Source organism: Acomys minous, assembly GCF_964271855.1.
Source record: "Acomys minous genome assembly, chromosome: 7".
NCBI lineage: Eukaryota > Metazoa > Chordata > Mammalia > Rodentia > Muridae > Acomys > Acomys minous.
This window is the reverse complement of record NC_140488.1, coordinates 7,161,326-7,180,608: the sequence shown is the minus strand read 5'-3', so window position 1 is coordinate 7,180,608 and position 19,283 is coordinate 7,161,326. Positions and strand designations below refer to the sequence as shown.

General features: G+C 46.3%; 1 protein-coding gene across 1 annotated transcript in view; it reads left to right on the top strand.

Annotated features, from left to right (window-relative positions):
* Window positions 1-19,283, top strand: part of LOC311601305 (circadian clock protein PASD1-like) — a 250,428-nt gene that overhangs the window by 166,924 nt on the left and 64,221 nt on the right. The gene's annotated exons all lie outside the window — the stretch shown is intronic.

Genomic DNA, 19,283 nt, shown 5'->3' with positions numbered 1-19,283 from the left:
TTAAGTCTGCAAATGGATTTAGCAATGCCCTTGCTGTTGTTCATCCACTTCAGGAGAAGGGTATTATTGTGTAAACAAATGAGATTGACTTCCTTCTATGTTGTACCATTTCTCAAGCTACCTTGGCATTCTAAGTGGACGTTCCCAGGCAATGGGGAAGGCCTTGGCCTTTCCCTGACAAACAGAATAAAATGATCTCGATTGCTTCCTCAGTTTTCGTCTCCTGTTCTGGTTAACTGCAGTGAAGGTGAAGGGAAGGTGAAAGCAATTTCTTCTGCATGCTCTCTCTGAGCACCAGCTGCTCTGTGAGAGGTCCTGGGTTAGCAGGCAGCCTTAAGGCTGGTCCACCCTCTTCTAGGAAATGGTGTCGCTCAAGTGCCCCAACCCTGTCAGGAGGACAGGTGAGAACTCCCTTCACAGCACAAGTACAGCAATGTTGCAGAGGGCTCACGTTCAGCTAGTAGCCCCAAGTTGGTGGAGTAAACCAAGGCCCTTATGGGTCTCAGAATTACTAACCAGGAACAGGGCCTGGGGCGGTGTGAATGACTTAGGGCTGGGAGAAGGGAAAACTGCTCCAAGCTGCTGTACTGCTGGACTTGGCATGGAGGACACGGGCTGGGGTTTCCTCGGTGACTGAACACTAGGATAACACATACAGTCAGAAAGGGTGTATCCCCATCACCCCCAAACAGGAAAGGAAAAGTGTGCAGACAGGAAGCCTCTCCTGGTGTTAGAGTTACAGAGGACACAGCACGTGTAGGGCATGGTTCACCTCTGCCCTCTTCATGTGTTCCTCCACACACACAGGGTAGAATCATGGGAAGCTGAGGCCTAGAGCTCTTGGCAGGACCTCTTCCACCTCTCTAGTCAGGAGAGACAGAGATGACTCCTAAGGGTGTATTAGTGTGTTGTCTACATGTGAAGTGTTCTGCACGTGTCCCTGGTATCCCCAGAGGACAGAAGAGGGTGCCACATTTCATGGAAGCAGTGTTCCACACGCTTGTGAGTTTGCCTGTCAGTGCTAGAAATTGAACCTTCCTCCTGCAATACCAGGAAGTGCTCAGCAAAGCTCTAGCACCAGGCCAATTTGTTTTTTAAAAAACAAACAAACAGACAAAAAAACATTTCAATCACCGTATAGGAGAGTGTGAGGGAGGACTCATGCATGCCTCAGTGCTGATGGGGAGCCAGAGGATATATCTCAAGTTGGCTCTTCCTTCCACCTTGTGGTGTTGGTACCTAATTGGCTTCTGTTGCTGCTCTCTCAGGAAGATGAGCCTGGCTTCTGCTGCTGCTGCAGTATGCAGTCCAAGCTGGCTGCCTGGGAGATTCTGGCCCATTCTCCTGCCTCTCCTGCCATCTTGCCAAAGGAGTGCTAGGATTCCTGCATCAGGTGCTAGCTGCTGCATCCCACTATTTATGCAGGTTCCAGGGAGGTAATCAGACAGATCCTCAGGCACGAGCAGCTCCACTGTTTTCCTCTGTTCTGTTGCCCCAACCATAAGATAGCATTTTAGCTCAGTTCTCTAGTGCAGTGGTGACCGAGATCTTAACATGTGTCCAACAAGCAGGAGGATTTAGTAAAGTTTATTCAGGAAATTTCATTCTGGCTGCTTGGCTGTCCCCTGCCCCTCCTTTCTCTGTGGTTCTCTCCCCTCAAGGAACTGCATCTGGAGGTTCACAGTCAGGTCCCCACTTCCCAGATGAGAAAATTTCAGGCATCCTAGCATTGGGAAGGTCCCCTCTTCACACCATTTTGTGAGGTTTCTCAAATGGAGAAAGCCACTCTGATCTTTCTGAATTCAGGTAGGCGCTTTGCAGGGACCCTAAAGGTCTCTCTTTGAGTACCAGGGGTGTGGAAGTCACACAGCTTTGTCCCTGTGGTCAGCCTAGCTCCAAATGCCTCACACTGTATGGATGAACCCCCTTTCCTTCCATTCTGGGGAACCCAGCAGAGACATCATTTTTAGGCACTCCCAGAGGAAAAGATGTGTGAGCAGCTTTTAGGGTACGCACAGGTCCTGAGAGGGCACTGTGGAAGCTCTGGTCTGGTTACAACAACTTCAATTAATCAGGGACAGATGGTCTGGTGAGCTGCACCCAGCAGCTACCAACATGGGGCAGTGAGCCCCCTCCTTTCCTGATCAGGGGCCTCTGTGGATAGAAGGCATTAGAGAGGTTCCCAGAAAGAAAGAGGCCCCAGGAATTAGAAAGAGGCCCCAGGACTTAGTCAAGACTGAAGATCAGACTTAGTCTCAGAAGCTGCAACACATGTCCATGGCCACTGACAGTCAAGTGCAGTGTATCCTGCTGTGGGTCTGGCAACAAATCTCATGTGACTTAGAGGCAGAAAGGGCAGCTCCCCAAGCTTCTGCATCCCCATCTGCATCAGGGACCTTGGGGGTTGGGGTGTCTCAGAGCCATTTTGTGAGATTCCTGGAAGGAGAAAGCCTGGATTATCTTTTGAAGCAAATGGGCAAGAGCTTAGGGTGGGCTGAAGGGGCCTCTCTCAGGATAGGTGGGCCACAAATAGTGCTGCTTCATGGCGTGGTTAGCAGGCCAGCCAGGAGGGCTGTGTCCAGGGGCTCCTCCTTGGGGATTTAGCACAGGAGCCTGAGAGCAGACTGTGCTGGCTCTGGTCCAGAAACAAGCACTTCAGATCATCTGGGTCACATGATCTGGTTTCCCTGAAAGAGGATCCCATCATCCCCAGGGTGAGAGTCAGACCTGAGAGTGGATGGCAGAAGACACAGTGCAGAGAGAGGGCCCCACAGCTGTCCCCTTGTGGTGAGGGAACACTGTGCCAAACAGGTTCCCAGTTGCTGGAGTCAGCCCTTTGCCCAGTAGGGCACTGAAGACAAACACACAGGAGCTATTTTTAGAGGTCCAGTTACTCCTGACAGTGGCTTAGCATTCGGCATGTATGTAGGACCTGAGACATGCATGACAGCAGAAGCCCCACCCCATCTAGAAGGCACCCAAATGGTATTTCCTTGGAAGAGCAGGTCAATCCCACTCCTCTCCAGGCATTCAGTGCATGATGCCATTTGGGGACTTCAGAAAGAGAAGAGGACCAAGTGTCTGTCAGTCAAGTTGTGTGCTCTGAGTGCTTCCGGGAAACTGATCCACAGATTGACATGCATTGCAGGCAGACAGGCAGACAAGCAGACAGACTGGGATAATCAAGCTACTGTGTATAGGTTTATCAGTGGTGAAGGAAACTAAGGCTGACTTGTATGAGTGATTGCCTCTGAAAGCGTCCTCATCTGCCTTCTGCGACCTCAGGGTCAGCACATGTGGCGAGGGTTATAAGGGATGATTGTGGTTGTGAGTGCTTAGAAGATGTCTCAGCACTGACATACAGGAATGAGATCCTCATCTACCCTTTGGGTTAACCAGGGCAGGGGTGGTAGGATGGCCAGGCTATCAGGGCCAACTGACAGCACAGGTTGGACCTGAGAATCACTTCCTAGATAGAGGCTCTAGATAGTGGTAGTGCAGCCTGACACTGAGCGGGGCCCATGTTCTTGGTCTACACAGCACAGGAGGGCTTCCACACTCCCTCAGCCACGGGGGTCCTAGATGTTGTTCCTGTGGGCATCTGTCAGCGCTGCACCGTCCAGCGGAAATAAGACACCAACAACCAGACTTCTTCTGGAGATCTTTACTCAGGATTAAGCTCAGTGGGAATGGCCCCGAAGAAGGGAAGGGCCAAGCTTAAGTACAACTCAAGGGCCAATCAGCTCATGCCAGGCGCCACCTCCTCATAGGTCAGAGCAGGACTGCTGGTCATCAGATCACCAGTTACCCTTGCACAGCCTTTTGCCATATAAGGACTTGTTTATCTTCGAGAGCGCTCGCAGTCGGGATGGCAGAAGGCAGAAGCATACGCCATATTAAGGCGTGGCACCTCGCAGCTCTCCACAGGCTTCTTTGCTTCTGCTTGCAGTACTTGAGGTGACAGAAGAGCTGGACTTGTCCCAGGGAGAAAGGCCTAAGATACGTAGAAGTAAGGGAGCAGGGCCGGAAGGAGGAGCAAGGAGACCTCTGAGTCAGCACATAAATAAGCTCTCCCTACTGTCAGCTGGGCCTGGTGGTGGGGAAGACTGTGGACCAGAGATGCCACCTCTGACTTCCTGCTCTGGGGACCTCTGAGGCGGGGATCATCGCTGTCCTTGACCTGAAGCATGGATGTCACTGATGGAGGTCAGCAGGGGACTTGTGAGGAGTCAATAGGACATCCTTCAGAATCACCAAGACAAGAGTGGACCCCTGCTCCTCTTGCCAGTCATGAGAAACACACTAGGGGTGCTCAGATGGGCTCTGTCTTCACTCCAGTCTCCTCCTCAGGAAGCTGAACCTTCCTGGTGAGGGAAGGGTATATGTACCAAGGCAGTAGAGGGAGCCATGTGAGGTTAGCAGAGAAGGTATCCACGATCGGCCATCCATCCAAGTGAGCAAGCACAGTAAGACTCTGGTGCCCCATTTTTTGCCATCACCCCTTGGTGGGGAGGCCTGAGGACACTCAAAGAAAGAATAAGCAGGTTACCAAGATGAGGCTTGATAGCCTATGTCCAGCTTAGTCTCAGACCTAGGGGAGGTGAATAGAGTGAAAGCAGGAGGGTGGAATGGGAGGATACAAGTGACAGGATAGCAACTGAGTTGTAGTCTGAATAAATTAATACATTTAAATTTTAAAATAAGCAATAAACCTTGATGGGACTGAGCCAACTCCACAAGTCAGGGACCACATAGAGCCTGTTATGTTGGGGGATGGTCTGAAGTACTTTGATGCTAATCACTGCTTGCTGTCTCTGTGACCCACCTTTTTTCTTAATAAAAAGCTGTCCCACCTGGGTAGGGTAGAGGAGACAGGTGGGGCTAGGAGAGAGAGGAATCCTGGGAAGAAAAAGGCAGGAATGCCAAGAGGGGGAAGGAAAGAGACCTAAGGAAAGGAGAAGAAGGCAGCCATGGGCTAAATGGAGGAGAAGCACATGGCCTGAGTGGATAGAGAAATCAGCACAGATGAAGAACATTAGGAGGAATTTGATGTTATGGATGCGAGGTAGCTTAATAGAAGTTATAGGAAGCAGATGGCATGGGATTGAGGCAGGGATCCCATGCCTGCACCACCATGGGAGGTAGTTTAGAGGATTGATATCTGCCCTGCCCCACATTTACTAAGGCTATTTTAAAATATAACACGTGTGTGTCTTCATTGATTGCTAGCAGGGCCTACAGGCAATGCATATAACAGAAAAAAATGTTATACCCATATTCTGTTTCCTGTGGAGCTCTAAGGGGAAGCTGCTGTGGATGGCCTCTCTTAGGCATCTTGAGTTAGGGTGAGTGAGGTATCTCTGGTGTTGATGATTAGTACCTAGGATTTGAATCATATCAGCAGTTGGGGCCATCTTTGTAGGATAAAAGGGATTCAAAGTTTGGACCTTCCCCCAAGGACTGTGCCTATCTGAAGCTAAGAAAAATAGGTGGCACAATCGTCTCTGTCCCAGTGTCCACCCCACAAGGCAGGAAGTGTCTTTCTTACTTAAAGTACCTCAGGATGAAAGTTGGGGCGGTGGAGTCTTTGGCCAGATTCATTCTGGTGGAAAGGGAAGATGTCAGGAGGATCAGGTAAGATGAATGCACATTAGGTGTACTTCAGGAAACCCTTCTTTACATAGGCATAGCTGCGTCATGTGCATGTTAAGCAAGATCGGTCCCCCGCCCTGCCTCCAGGGCCCCTAGGTCGATGATGGATAACAGCACCAGGTCACTTCTCCTGAGAGGGTTTAGGATCTCATGGAGGGGAGGAACTTGACCTGAGCTGGAGACATCTGTGAGGCTTGTGAGTTCCCAGGCTGGACACATCCAGGTGAGAAATCCAGGGACTATTTAAGGAAACTCCAGGCCAGCACACAGGCAGGGACTCACAAAGCCTTCCCAGGACTGCTATTACACAAACAGCCTTGGGCAGGGCTCTCATTCTGAGCCCTCTGGCCTCTTTCCTGGCTTACATTGAGCAACTTGACCCAGCTCATCTGAGCAAAAGTCAATGTGTCAAGATTCAAACTGAGAACTGACAGAGTTACTTTGTCCAAACACAGGATTCCAGGACCCTCCCTGCCCTCCTGCAGCCAGACTGGTTCTTTCCACCTCAGCTGGTCAGATATGCCTTATTAGGCCTGGTCTCCCCTTTAGGCCTATTTCTTAATCTTCGTCCCAGTGAATTCAGAGTTAAAATCATCTGGCCCTGAGGCTTTCCCCTCCTCCTGCTTGGTTGGGAGACATTCAATGACTGCTTCTTATCCTTAGGGGTTATAGAGGTATTTAACTTGTTTTCCTGATCTTGATTTAGATTTGGTAAATGGAATCTACCAATCTACCAAAAAAAATGTCCATTTTATTTAAATTTTCCAATTTTGTAGACCATGATTTTTTGAAGTAAGACCTTACATGTCTTTGTTTTTTTTTTCACCAGTGTCTGTTGTTATGTTCTGTTTTTCCTTTCTGATTTTGTTGATTTGGATATTTTCTCTCTGCCTTTTAGTTAGTTTGGCTAAATGTGTGTCTTTTGTCTATCTTGGTGACTTTCTTAAAGAACTGATCCTTGCTTCTGTTCACTCTTGGTATTATCCTCTGTTTCTAGTGTGTTGACTTCAGCTTGAGTTGGATTATTTACAGCCATCTACTCCTCTTGTGTGTGTTAGCCTCTTTTGTTGTGGAAGCTTCCAGAGGTGCTGTTAAGTAGCTAGTATGGATTCTCCCCAATTTCTGTATGAAGGGGCTTAGTGCTATGAACTTTCTTCTTAGTATTGCTTTCATTGTGTCTCATAAGCTTGGGAATGTTGTGCCTTCATTGTCTTTGAATTTTAGACAGTCATTAATTTCTTTTTCATTTCTTCCTTGGCCCAGTTGTCACTGAGTAGGGAGTTGCTCATTTTCCATGATTGTGTAGGGTTTTTGTTATTTCTGTTGTTGAGATCCATCTTAATCTATGGTGTTCTGAGAAAGCACAATGGGTAATTTCATTTTTTTTTGGTATAAGTTACGGTTTGCTTTGTGACTGACTACATACTGCCAGTTTTAGAGAAGGTTCCATGTGGCACAAAGAAGAGAGAATATTCTTTTGTGCTTTGGGTGAAAAGTTCTGTAGATAAAATTTGGGTTCACGGGATTCATTCCATCTGTTGGTTTCATTATTTCTCTGTTTTGTTTCTTCCTCAGTGATCTGTCCATTGGTTAGAGTGGGGCACTGAATTCTCCCACAATTGTGGTGTCTGCATCGTCGTGTGCTTTAATAACAGGTTTGTTCGGGTTTTGTTGCTTTTTGTTTGTTTTGTTTTTTAATTTTTTTAAATAAAGGTGTGTGCCCTTGTATATTGTTCAAAGATGTTCTGAATTGGAATGCCCTGTGGTAGGCTTTTCCTTTAGTGAGAATGGCATATTCTTCCCCATCTCTTTTCATGAATTTTGGTTGAAATTCTACTGTTTCATGCTGTACTAGTCTATTAAAGAGCTGGCTCTATAGTTGGATTAGACACCCAGTCTCACAACCCAAGCATGCTTGTTTTAAAATTCCCTTGAACATTCCAGTTCTGGGTCAGGAGACCATCTGACACTAGGACAAAGAGAGAAAACAAAGCTAAACAGCCCATGGAAAGACACTATGTGACTTCAAAGAGCTAAAATATAAGCTGTACTTTAGGATCTTAAAGAAAAGAATATTTTTTAAAGATGTATTTATTATTTAGACAGCATGTGTGCCTGCACGCCAGAAGAGGACACCAGATCTCACTACAGATGGTTGTGAACCACATGGTTAGTTGCTGGAAATTGAACTCAGGGTCTCTGAGACAGGATTTGTAGTCTTATTGAATATTGTTAAAAATCTCTAAAGAGGGTATATACCATTGGAGTCTTTCTGCTTCTGGGATAACTCACTCATTATGATCATTTCTAGCTCAATCCATTCATCCACAAATTTCGGGAATTCCTTGTTTTTAATAGCTGAATAGTATTCCATAGTGTATATGTACCACAGTTTCTTTATCCATTCTTCTATTGATGGACACTTAGGCTGTTTCCATGTTCTGGCTATTATGAATAAGGCTGCTATGAACATGGTTGAGCAAATTTTCTTGTTGTGTGCTAGAGAATCTTCTGGGTATATTCCAAGACGTGGAATAGCTGGGTCTTGAGGAAGCCCTATTCCCATTTTTCTGAGATAGCACCAGATAGATTTCCAAAGTGGCTGTACTAGTTTGCATTCCCACCAGCAATGAAGGAGTGTTCCTCTCTCCCCACATCCTCGCCAGCATGTAGTGTCGCTTGAATTTTTGATCTTAGCCATTCTCATGGGTGTAAGATGGAATCTCAGAGTTGTTTTGATTTGCATTTCCCTGATGATTAAGAAGGTTTAGCATTTCTTTACGTGTTTCTCAGCCATTTGATAATCCTCTGTTGAGAATTCTCTGTTTAGTTCCAAGCCCTACTTCTCAATTGGGTTATTTGGTTTGGTGGTGTTTAATTTCTTGAGTTCTTTATATATTTTGGATATTAGACCTTTGTCAAATGTAGGGTTGGTGAAGATCTTTTCCCAGTCTGTAGGCTATTGCTTTGTTCTCTTGACAGTAGAGCTAGAAATGATCATAATGAGTGAGTTATCCCAGAAGCAGAAAGACTCAAATGGTATATACTCACTTATATCTGCATATTAGCCCAAGGGGCATGTCCCACAAAAGCCTTCACTTACTAGGGAACTGGGAGAGAGGAGAGGACATCCTATTGGGAATCTAGATGAGAGAAGCATGGGAGAATGGCAAAGTAGAAGGATCCAGAGGGTCCTAGAAACCAACAAGTAGAACATTATGATAGGCAGATTTGGGCCCAGGGGTCCCGCTCAAACTAAGGAACCAGACAAGGACAATACAGGCCATAAACTTTAAACCCCTACCCAGATCTAGCCAATGGTCAGAACATTCTCCACAGTAGAGTGGAGAGTGAGATATGACTTTCTCACGTATTCTGGTGCCTCATATTTGACCATGTCCCCTGGAGGAGAAGACCTGGTGGCACTCAGAGAAAGGACAGCAGGTTACCAAGAAGAGACTTGATACCCTATGAGCATATACAGGGGGAGGAAATCCCCCTCAGGAACAGTCATAAGGTAGGGGAATAAGGGGAAAATGGGAGGGAGGCAAGAATGGGAAGATACAAGGGATGGGATAACCTTTGAGATATAACAAGAATAAATTAATAATAAAAAATCCCTAAAGAAAACTGAAACAACCTGGTGTCAGCATTTTCTGAGTTCCTATAGATGTTGGGTTTTTATAGTTTCCTGTTTAATGCCATGTAGGATACAGATAACTATATTATTCTACAACTGAATGGCTTACCTGACAAATACTGAATAAGCTTTTCAGGGTATCTGCCTGCATCTGCAGACACACACAAACAGGTTAAAATGTAAAATAAAACTCTCAGTCTAAACTATCTTGTTTGCAAGGACCTAACAAACTCCCTTTTGAAAAAGAGACTCCATTTTGCAAAGGAAACTCCATTTTGTCTTCAACCTAGGCAAGGGCTGAACCCAGATTCCAGACTAAGGACACACTAGCCTAAACAGAAACAATGTTCACTGGCCACTCAATCAGCTCACCTTGGGAAAGTCCAAATACACTCTCTGCTGGTCAAGCTGAGCAGCAGGGTGTCTGGCACATAGCAACAACCAATTAGGAGAGGCCAGGTCAAGGTTCCTAATGCCCCCAGGACTGCCTCAGCCAACATTTTCTATAGGCCAACTTGCCCCTACATCTATTACCCAACCATGAAACTCTAAGTCTTGTAACTCTCTGCTTACAGCTTTTCTGCCCAGATGTCATCCAATCATATACTGTAGAACCCATTTATTTGTCTAAAACCTTTAACAAACCCCTCTCAAATAAGACTCCAGGCCACTTCCCTTCACCTGCTGCATCAGCGCATTGGAGGTGTGTCCTGGGTTCCAACCTGCAATATAAATACAACTTTGCCACTGCATTTGGACTTGGCTCTTGGGTGGTCTATTCAGAGAGTCTCTCAAAATTTGGACATAACATTGTTAGTAACTCCAAACATGCCTACTTAAGATAACCAGAGCTGGATTCCTGAACACTTAATATGCATTCCAAAAAGGTGATAGGTAAGATGATTGGCCCTTCCTGGAAATATCCAATTCAAATGCAGCCCACCTAGGAAAGCACTCACAGCCCCACCCACAAGAGTTGCTGCAGCACACACAAACAGGCTCCCTCTTCTCCACTGCATTCAGTAGTTTTGCTAATGCTTTACACTTCACCCAGCCCTCAATGTGTCCATCAGCTGACAAGACAGGAGGCAGACCTGTCACTGCTGAAACCCCTACCTGGGCTTGCGAGCTCTGCCCACTATGCCTACAACATCAGCCTCAGCTGCACCTCAGCATCAAGCCCAGCCTACCACTACTACCTAAGTTATCACAGCCCCACTCACAACACCTACAGCACAAGCTACCCCAGCAGAGATAACTTCTGTCCCGACCCCCCGACAAACATCTACAGCCCCTTAGCTCAGCACTCACACCTTCTCCCTAAGAACATACAATACTTCCCGCCACAGACAAGGTTCTCAACCCGTGGGTCACGACCCACACACCAGCTATGTATGTTGTGGTTACATTTGTAACAGTGACAAAATTCCAGTTGTAAAATAGCAAGAAAATACATGAGGGACTGTGTTAAACAGTCACAGCATTAGGAAGGTTGAAACCCACTGCCCTTCCCTGACCTTTGCAACCACAGCCCCCACCCACTACTCTATCTCAGCAGGTCACAGTGCCCCACTGCTACAGGTGTTCTCTGCCAAATGAAGGTCAAGGGAGGATTCAGCCTTCTGCCCCCTCCTCAGAAAGTGACCACTCACATCATAGCCTTGGCCTGGTGCTCTGCATTCCCTGCTCACTTATCTCACCACTCACACAGCCCAGCCCACAACAACTGCCACAGCAGAAACAGCCCTGGGCCCCCTTCTCCTTCAGCGGTTCTGGGCAACATTAAGTAGGGACCAAAAGTTACACTAACACAATCCAGCACTTAGTGAAAGGCATGACCTCAATCAAGCCCTGCATCAGCAAGAGAGCTCAGCCCACCACTCTTCAGTCAGCTCTCACAACCCCACACTAGTATACACCCACACAGCCCCATCCTGCTCTTAGGGTGACCCTCCCTCCACTCAGGTCAACATCCTGAGCCCAGCCCAATTTTGTAAGTGAGCACCTAGCCTCCCAGCCTGGCAGCCCCTTACCTCCACACTGCAGGATCCATAGCCACGCCCCCAACACCTCACCACTTCCTTCCTCCCTAGTAATCAGGTGGGCAGGACCCCATGCAGATGCAGATTGTCCCTCACACCCCTGCCTGAGTCAGCCTACCTTCCCCCCTCAGCTGTTAGCACTCCAGGACTCCGCCCCTCCCCCACCCATGGTCCCCCTTCTAGTGCCTGTTCCCAAGGGCACAGAGTTTCCTTCTCTAGCTCTTACTAGGTCCAGATCCACCCACCCTTCCACCCTAACATACAAGCCCCACCCACCACTAATGACCTCAGCAGTCACAGCCCCACCCACAAGACCAGCACCAGTCCTCCTGCTGCAGGGCACCCTATCCTTATTTCCAAGTTTTCCCATAGACTCCTTCTCCATTCAGCCCTGGCCCAACCCTGACACTCCTTTTTGACTTCTTTCTGGGCCAGCTGTTATGGACCCTTGCCCCTGCCCTCCTTAGAGGTCCTCAGGATGAGCCTGATCCAATGGTGTCCCTAATGGTTAGAGCAGCCTGCTGTGCTGATCTCACAAACTGCCTGTTTGCAGAAAACCAAGCCTGTAATCCCACCACTTGGCAGGCAGAGGCAGGCTGAGGACTGTGAGTTCCAGGGCAGCCTGGTCTACAAAGCAAGTCCAGTACAGCCAAGGCTACACAGAGAAACCCTGTCTCGGAAAGAAAGGAAAGAAACAAGGAAAAGAATGAAAAAAAAAAGAAAAAGAAAAGAATAGATGAGTCAGGGGATGGACAAAGGCACCTGAGTGGATGGTTGTAAACTTCCCTCAACAGTTTTACATGAGCAACTGGCTCAGGCCTGACCAATCGTACTTTGTGGTGCTGTGCACCCCCTCACCTGGGGTGGGGGTCTTTCGGCCTGAACCTCAATGCATGGCCAGGACACTGTGAGCTGGAGGCCTGTGCTGCCTGGTGACCACAAGGCTGAGCCCACCAGGGGTCCCTAAGACTGAAAGTCTTGGAATCCACTCCAAGGGAATGAAACAAGGAAACTCTGGAGCAGAGTTTGTGCCCTTTGCCCTCCTGTGGCTGTGATCTCCCTCCTGGAGGGTCTCAAGCAGTGCTAGGCCAGCCCCACCTCCTGCCACCCACTCTTCCACCTTCCTCCTGAATGTGGAGGCAGGCAGGTGGCAAGCTCTGTGCTGTTCCTCCTGGGCCCTCCCCTTCTTGCCATTAGGCTGTGAGCTCAGTGAGGAGGCCCAGGTCACATGCCCTGTGTGCCCTGAAACTCCACTGACATTGATGCTCTGCTGCTTCTCAACAACATGTCCTGCAGTGGGGTTTTGCTTAAGGACAGGCCATGCAAACCTGGGGTTTGGTGCTCTTGTGCCTGTCTGTGCAGTTTGAGAGTCTGGGGTGGGGGAGGGGAAGTGGCACTCACTGGATAGGATGGAGGCTTCTAGAGAAAGGCCCCACAAGGTCCTGCCAACAGAAGTGGCCATGCCTGAGGGAACACAGAGGAGGGAGTGTCCCCTTGCCCTATTCAGGTGTCAAACTGTGTTAGTGGATATCAGCATAGAGGCAGTCAGTCCTCTGGTTGTCCTGCCTGCTGACTCACTCTGAGGTCACTGCCTCCAGTACCAAACCTAACTTCAGCTGAGAAGCACTTACAGAAGAGACCATGCTGCCCCTTTTGGTCAGCAAATTCTGGGCTATTAGGTCCAAAGGCACCTAGTTCCCCTTCAGCAAAAGGAACCATTTCCCTTCTGTGCTAGGAAGGGAAGCTTCTGGGCAGATAGCTGTGTCTGATGCCTATGAGCACAACAAGACTCATGTTGGCATCCTGGCTACTTCTGTATAACAAATGTCTGTTTAAAAATCAGTGAGATGGGGCTGGAGAGATGGCTAAGTGGTTAAGAGCAAGCACTGTTTGTTTTTCCAAAGGTCCTGAGTTCAAGTCCCAGCAACCACATGGTGACTCACAACCATCTGTAATGTGATCTGGTGTCCTCTTCTGGTATGTAGGGGTACATGCAGTCAAAACACTATGAACATATTAATTAAATAAATATTTTTTTAAAAATCACTGAGTTACAAAAAACATAAAGGAAGGATTACTAAGCATGGTTGCTGTGATCTCATTGAATGACTTATTTTGTGATTATCAAATTTTACCTCAGTAAAGCAATTTTTATTTTCCTTTATAGAGTTTCTTTCTCTTCTCTTCTCTTCTCTTCTCTTCTCTTGCTCTCTCTTTTTCTTTTCTTTCCCTCTTTCATTCTTTCTTTCTTCCTTTCTTTTTTCCCAAGATAAGGTTCCTCTGTGTAGCCTTGTCTGTCCTAGACTCACGTTTTAGACCTGGCTGGCCTTAAACTCACATAGATTTGCCTGCCTCTGCCTCCCTTAGTACTGAGATCAAAGGCTTGCACCATGACACCTGGCCCTAAAATCTCTAGGCAACTGTTCCATTAGGTGAAAAGAGGAGGAGTTTACTGACCAAGGGCCCCATGAGGATCCCATGATGCCTGCCATGTCCATGGGTTCTTTGAGGCCTCAAAGCTCCCCTTTCCCCTTTTGAGGAAACCTCAGTAGGCCCAATCTCCGCAAGGACTTGTGCAGGTGCTTAAAGATGTACTAGTTAAACATCATGTCCAACCTTGGGCAAACAGCCCCAGCAGGCTGAGGGAGGCTAGCTTCCCATGGTGACCCTCCTGGAGTAGACTGAAGTCAGCTCTAAGTTTCTCTCAGGGTTTACACTCCCAATCCCTTTGTTCATTCAGAGACATTCTTTTCTTTTCTTTTCTTTCTTTCTTTCTTTCTTTCTTTCTTTCTTTCTTTCTTTCTTTCTTTCTTTCTTTCTTTCTTACAGTCTTGTGGGGTTTGTTTTTGTTTCTTTGAGACAAGATTTCTCTGTGTAGCCTTGTCTGTCCTAGAACTCAATCTGTAAACCAGGCTGACCTCAAAGGCACATAGATCTGCCTGCCTCTGCCTCCTGAGCTCTGGGATTAATCTCCATGTCCAGCGATGCTGTGCTTGTTAAGAAGCTTGTTTGGCATAAGAGATTGCTTTTACAAGACCTCCTGCCACCAGGTTTATCTTCCCCATTTCCAATTTTTCTATCTTTCTCGTCTCCTGGCACCTCCCTCTCAGGACCTTGTTACTGAAGAGTGACCTGCAGGTTCAGTCAAACTGCCACCTGAAGGGGTGTACCTGAGTACAGGAGAGAGACTAGGCATTCCTGTGATACCTCTATCCATATCTGTGTACTGATTATGTATATATACATGAGAAGTCGTGCCTGGCAGAGAAGAATCAGCAGTAAACGTGGGACAGCCATATTCTGAAGAGAATGTTGGCCGCCTTAGATGCTTTGCTTCTGCACTCTAGTTCTTATAATGAATTATTAAAGCACTTCAAAAGCTTCTTTATTTTTATTCTAAAAGCCTGCCCTTGCTTCCCTGACAAAGTTTCTGTGAATTTAAAGGCATGAGAACATGCAGGTAAAACTCACAGACAGAACACCACCTATGAGGGCCAACTAAGCTTCTACACCACCTACCCCAGCAGGGGCAGAGCTTAGTGCAAGGGAGCAAGCAAGGGAGGGATAATTTGCACTAGGAAATTTGCTTTAAAATTGCTTAGATCCACAGGATGAAGTTATTTTAACTGTAGTACAACACCCCCAAATTTCTGGTTACTTCATAGTCCAAAGCAGATTGGAGGAGAAAACATTAAAAAAAAATGCACCAAAAAAAGCGTAGGAATAAAAGGTCCTGAAAACAAAAAATGACATCAGTGCTTAAATTACTTCATGATGCCAGAAGGAAAAAGGAAAATGGTTTTCTATTTTGGTGTTATGTTTTTGTTTTTTGGTGAAACAGTTATAAAACCTCCAAAAATGCTCCTACTGGTTCCTCTAAGCTAATGCTCCTACCACAGCAGGGGTTTTACAGACCAATGGGCCAAAGACAAGAAGAGATATGTGAAAACGATAAAAATTAGGAAGAACAGCTGCAGCTACCAGATGGTTTTTTTTAAATTTTTTTCCTTTATTAATTTATTCTTGTTACATCTCAATGGTTATCCCATCCCTTGTATCCTCCAATTCTTCCCTCCCTCCCGGTGGTTTTGAAGGCCCCTCCACTAGCTCCAGGAGGTGACCAGAACCTACAGCAGGGAGGAAGCTCACCTGTGTGGGGGCTTTTTTTTTTTTTTTTTTTTTTTTTTTTTGCTTATTCACTCACTCGCTCACTCACTCACTCACTCACTCATTTGCTTTACATCCCTACAGCAGCCCACTCCCTCCTCTCCTCTGGGTCCCACCCTCCTACCCTCTTTTCTCTCTCAGCCCCCTCCCCTTCTCAGAAAATGAGAGCCCCCACCCATCAACTCACCTCAGCACATCAAGGGTTTTTTTAAAGCTGGCCTAGATGCTGGTGGCTGGGGGCACGAAGGGTGGGGTGACTGGCAGCCTGGCAGCCTGGCCTTAGGCCCCAGACCCTCTTCCACCCCAAGCCTCTCAGGAGAGCCACTTGCTAGTGCAGGTGAGCCAAAGCCATGGCCTGGCATGTGGCACAGATCAGGCAGGACAAATGTGCCTGTGAGGCCACAGGCAGGCGCTGACAGACACAGCTTCATAGTGACAATGCTAAAATATTTCTGACCTCCAAGTCCTTTTTCTATTTTCTCCTCTGCTCCGATTAATTTCTGCACATCAGGTTTTACCACCTCAAACCTCCAATTGGCAACACTCTCGTGGATGCAAGGAGGTCTAATGAGCTCCCATCAATCCAAGCAGAGCACCTACTGCTCTCAAAATGACCTGTGGCATTTAAGCCAAAGGGCTGAATCTAGAAAGTGGGATTTGACCCTCCCATTTCAGGTTCATAGGTGTTTTTTCTTTCTCCATATGTCCTTTAACCCCCTCTCCTGGGTCAGTCCGACAGAATAGCCTTCTGGCTCTGTGACAGGGACAAGGAGAACAGAGCAGCATAAGAGATAAATACAAAAAATCAAGGCTAAAACTGAGCTGGTAGCATGTCCTTGAAGAGAGTTACAATGTATCCTTCCTCTCTTCTCCACCCACCCTATCAACTACCTATGAGATCAGCTTCCTTGACCCAAAGAGATGTTTATGTTGTGACTTTGATGTTTTGTGTACTTTAATTTTGATACAATTTGACAGGAAACATAACAGTAATGCAGTACTTCCAAAAACTAACAGTTTATGGCTGACAAATTTCAAAAACAACAACAACAAAAAGCTATAGTTGTTAGGAATAAAGAGCTGCTAAAGGTAGGTAGCCTCTGTTGGGTCTCAGTTCCCTAAGGAGTACTTAGTTGTTCCAAGCTGGCCTTCTCAGGAAATTTTTTATAAAGGTGGGATGGGGCTTTCTCTATAGTACTATTAAATCTCATGGTATTAATAAATAAAAATTTGATGTGGCTAAAATAAAAATATTTTGATAAATAAGGGTTTGTATATAAAGATTGAGATAGATACATATATATGTGCAAAAAAAACCCCAAGCTTTCTCATAACCTATAAAATCCCAAGTAAGTTATTTAAAGTACACAGAAGATGCAGAAGCTATATAAGGTATATGAAGAACAAAAATTAAAGGCAATATTATGCTGTTAAAGTTTATAAGGTTCATGTTAAGCAATTAAAAACATCCTGTAAAGTATATCAAATAAAGGTTTAAAAATATCTGACTCTCATTACATAATAACTGAAAGTATCAGACTGATGTAACTGATCTTCTGGGTTAATTTCAAGAGCTGCCTTGCACTGCTTTCTTGAATGATTCTGGCATATCATCAACTATCCCTACATGTTTGTTACTGGAAGGTCCCTATGTTTCCCTTGAATCTTAATTACCTATAAGGCTAATGGCTTTGAGGTCGATGGAGACGGATATAGAGTGTTTAAAATAGCACTTCGTTCATCACTTGAATTTTCCGGTTTCTAACAATGCACAGGTTGCCCAAGCAGATAGATAGTCCCAAGGTTGCAATAAAGAGCCAATGCTCTTCTCTCAAAGCACAATCCCCCTTTGGGTGCTGTGTTCCATGGCTCTAACATGGTACGTGGTTTTAAAGGGCTCTGTGCCTCTGGATGGACAACCTGAGAGGCTGGTTGAATTGTCCTGGACGTACCCACCTGGTCAGGCTTGATATCCTGAGATCCCCTCATTGAACCCCATCCTATTATAATGTCTACAAATAAAAAAAAGACTCTATCAGACCTTTGGCTTTTGGCCACAGCTCTGGAACTCATGATCATCTATGGGACTTTTAGAGAGGAAAAACAACTGTAACATGTTTGGAATCAGTGCTTATATTAGCCCTCCACATATATTATTTACTTGGAAAGTCCCTCTGCTCCAAAAAGTAGGGAATGTTTCCAAATTATTTGTATCAGCTGTTTCTCTCCAATTGTATAGATTTCCCATCCAAACTAGCCAAAGACACACTGTACAAGTTACAGCATATAACCGCTTTACAACCCTCCACCTCCGTTCAATATTATGATTATAATACGGGTACTGATAATTCTTTTCACAATGGTAGAAGGCATTTGTAGGTTGAAGGACATAAGAGTCTCTTGGATAATCAGACACCGGTAAACTCATCTGGACTTTAAAAATAAATAATAATTAAAAATGAGGGAACTTCTGAGGCTGGCCTGATCAACTGAGGCTTTCCCTAAGGCCCTGATCTATGGGCAAGGCACTATATTCTTCTCCTCAAAATTAGGATCCTGTATGGCAGAGCCAGTAATAGCCTGGGGCCAGGCCTTGGGAGCTTTCCACCCAGAAGCACTGATGTATGGGGAAGGAAGGAATGTAGCTCAGTCTCTAAAACCAGAATTATGCATAGTAGAGCTGGTAATGGCCTGGGACAAGGGCCTTGGAGGAGCTATGGCTCCACAACCTGTGACCTCAAGTCTTCCAATCACATGGGGCTGTGAATACCAGAACCAAGGCCACTATGTGCTCGGTCTGTAAAGCTCTCAGGGTGCCCTGTGATTCCCCTGTGTAACTTTGCACAGCTTCCTGCTGACTGTGTCCCACTGTATGATAACATCTGCTGACTTTGTCCCATCTCTCCACTGGAAAAGGTGTATAAGATGTAGTACTTCTTACAAACCTGCTTGGCCTAAGACAAAGCTGTAGCGAGATGTTTGGTGTCTTAAAGAAGCCAGTTATGCTAGGTAAACATCTTTTGATTTTAATCCCAGGTGTGGGCTATGTGGCTGCTTCAGATTGTCCACAGCAGCAGACTATTTGCCTCCTGTGTGCTTTGGCAGCGGCACAGTTCTGCCAGCTGAAGATAGTTTAATTCTGGGGACTCTAGAGAGGGGATAAAAAGACCAGAGCCCCAAGAGAGCAAGCCTGGCTCTTTCTTTTGCTGCTTCCTGCTCCTGCTGCTACTGTTGCTGGTTTGTCACGTGGTCATGAGAAAAGAGGTGATAAGGAGATTTTGGAAGCCAGGTGCTGTGGTGCAGGCCTGTAATCCCAGCACATGTGGGAGGCAGAGACAAGCAGATCTCTGTGAATTTGAGGGAGTCCAGGACAGACAAGGCTACATGGAGAAATTCTGTCTTGAAAAACCAACTGAACAAACAAAATAATAAGAAGAAGATGAAGGAGGAGGAAGACAAGCAAGGCTCAGGATGCAGGGCTCCTCAGGTCGGTTGAGATATCCCTTCCTAGCAGCAGCAGCAGCTGGAGAAGGAGCCCACGCAAGATTTTTGAGAAGGAAAGCTGGAAGACCTTTCTTTGCCAGCTCTGCTCTGGAGAAGACTGGAAAATCATGGCAACTTACAAAGCTTTTCTTTGTCTCCCACTTTTTGTGAAGAGAACCTCTTCCTATCTACACACCCTATTAACAATGTGCTTCAAGCTCCTCATTCAGCAGACAGTGTTGTTTACTAAAGGGTACAAGACTTTGACAATGCACTCCAGTTTGTCCCTTTAGATGTCC